We start from the raw sequence: 2,287 nt of genomic DNA, 5'->3' as shown, positions 1-2,287 counted from the left end.
AAAAAAACATACCTTAAGTGTTCAGGTAATGGTTTAAGCTCAAGTGCAGGAGCTTCCTCAATAGATGGATTGAGGCGCTTTGGAGATTTGTTCAGCTCCTCCATTCCAAGAGATTCAAAAGGCATTTCCATCTTCCTTTTCCAGGGAGAAGCATTCAGATATTGCAATTGCTCATCACCTTCATCATCTTCGCTATCAGAATTCCCCAACAAGGCCTTTTCTAAGGCGTCAGACCTTAGCAATTGATCAAGTTCTGAAGTAACCACAGAATCGACCAACTCCACCTTTAAGCACTCCTCATTTTCTGTAGGGAATTTCATGGCATTGAACACATTAAAAGTTACATCCTGATCCAACACTCGCATGGTGAGCTCACCCTTCTACACATCTATCAAGGTTCAGCCAGTAGCCAAGAAAGGTCTTCCCAAGATTATGGAAATCTTCTTATCCTCCTCGAAATCAAGAATTACAAAATCAGTCGGAAAAATGAGTTTATCCACCTTGACCAATACATCCTCAACAATTCCTCATGGATAAGTAATAGAACGATCGGCCAACTGCAAGGTCATATACGTAGGCTTTGGATTAGGTAAGTCCAACTTCTTGAAGATTGACAAGGGCATTATATTGATGCAAGCTCCCAAGTCACATAAGCATTTTTCAAATGACACCTTTCCAATAGTGCAAGCGATAGTGAAGCTTCCAAGATCTTTAAGCTTCAGAGGTAACTTTTGCTGCAACACAGCATTGCACTCCTCCGTGAGAGCAATTTTCTCTAAGTCATCAAGCTTCACCTTTCGAGAGAGTATACCTTTCATAAACTTCGCATAACTAGGCATCTGTTCAAGAGCTTCAGCGAAAGGTATGTTGATGTGAAGTTTCTTGAACACCTCCAGAAACTTCTCAAACTACTTATCCAGCTTTTTCTTTTGTAGCCTCTTAGGAAAGGGAGGTGGAGGATAGATCAGTTTCTCCCCTATATTACCCTCAGGAGGAATGTGTTCAACAGTAGTCTTCCTTGGCTCCACTCCAGCTTCCTTCTGCACTTCTTCCTCAGCTACAACTTCTTCATCCGGAACTTGAGAGTGTTCAGGAATTGCAACATTCCCAGATCTTAATGTAATTGCCTTTACCTGCTCCTTAGCTTCCCTCTTTCCTGGCACTTCAGTGTCACTAGAGAGTGTACGAGGTTGAAGATTTAACAAGGCATTGGCAATTTGTCCGATTTGATTTTCCAAGGTCTTGATAGAAACCACTTGGCTCTTGCACATGAGCCTCAACTCCTCCAATTCAGATTTTTCATTAGATTGTTGCAGCTGGAGTTGTTGCCTTGGTGCATATTGCGGTTGCTGAAAACCAGGGGGGTTGTACTGCTTTGCCGGATTCTGCTGATAAGGCTGCTGAACCGCATTCTGAGTGTTGTTCCAGCTAAAGTTCGGATGATTACGATTGTTAGGATGATAGGTGGCTGGTATAGATTGCTGCGACCTCTGGAAGTTGCTCACGAACTGAGTTAATTCACTAGAAATGACACACTGATCAGTCTTATGGGCACCGACACAAAGCTCACAGACACAAGTGATCTGATTAACTCCATATTTAGACAGAGAATCCACCTTCATCGTCAAAGCCTTAAGTTGAGCAGCTATGGCATTAGCTACATCCAACTCCAGAATTCCTGCTACCTTATCCTGAGATAGTCGTTGAGTAGGATTCTGGTATTCATTAGCAGCCATCAGTTCAATTAATTCATAAGCTTCATCATAGCTTTTAGTCCACAAGGCTCCTCATGATGCTGCATCGAGCATGGGTCTAGAAGTAGCACCCAAACCATTATAGAAATAGTTAATAATCATCCAGTCAGGCATCCCATGATGAGGACACTTCCTAAGCATCTCCTTATATCGATCCCAAGCCTCACATAAAGATTCTCCAGATTGCTGAGCAAATTGAGTAAGTGCATTTCTGATTGCAGCAGTCTTCACTATAGTAAAGAACTTGGTTAAGAACTTCTGAGCAAGATCCTCCCATTTGGTGATAGACCCTGGTGGTAGAGAATGTAACCAACACTTAGCTTTATCCCAAAAAGAGAATGGGAAAAGCCTCAACTTAATAGCATCTTCAGAAACTCCATTGAACTTGAAAGTGTCGCAGATCTTGATAAAATCTCTGATGTGCATGTTGGGGTCTTCTGTCGAGAACCCCCAAACTGAATTGAGTTATGTATCATCAGAATCATGCTTGACTTGATCTCAAAGGTTTTAGCCGAGATGGTTGGTCGAACAAT

At 42.2% G+C, this 2,287-nt stretch overlaps 1 non-coding gene across 1 annotated transcript; it reads left to right on the top strand.

Moving 5' to 3' along the window:
* Nucleotides 1-1,866: 1,866 nt before the first annotated feature.
* LOC141670068 (small nucleolar RNA R71) lies at nucleotides 1,867-1,973 on the top strand. Its single transcript, XR_012554317.1, has one exon. It is a non-coding gene; the product is annotated as a small nucleolar RNA R71 (small nucleolar RNA).
* The last annotated feature ends 314 nt before the right edge of the window (nucleotides 1,974-2,287 follow it).

Source organism: Apium graveolens, chromosome 6 (assembly GCF_009905375.1).
Source record: "Apium graveolens cultivar Ventura chromosome 6, ASM990537v1, whole genome shotgun sequence".
Taxonomy (NCBI): domain Eukaryota; kingdom Viridiplantae; phylum Streptophyta; class Magnoliopsida; order Apiales; family Apiaceae; genus Apium; species Apium graveolens.
The sequence above is the reverse complement of the archived record's forward strand: the minus strand, read 5'-3'. Positions and strand labels throughout refer to the sequence as shown.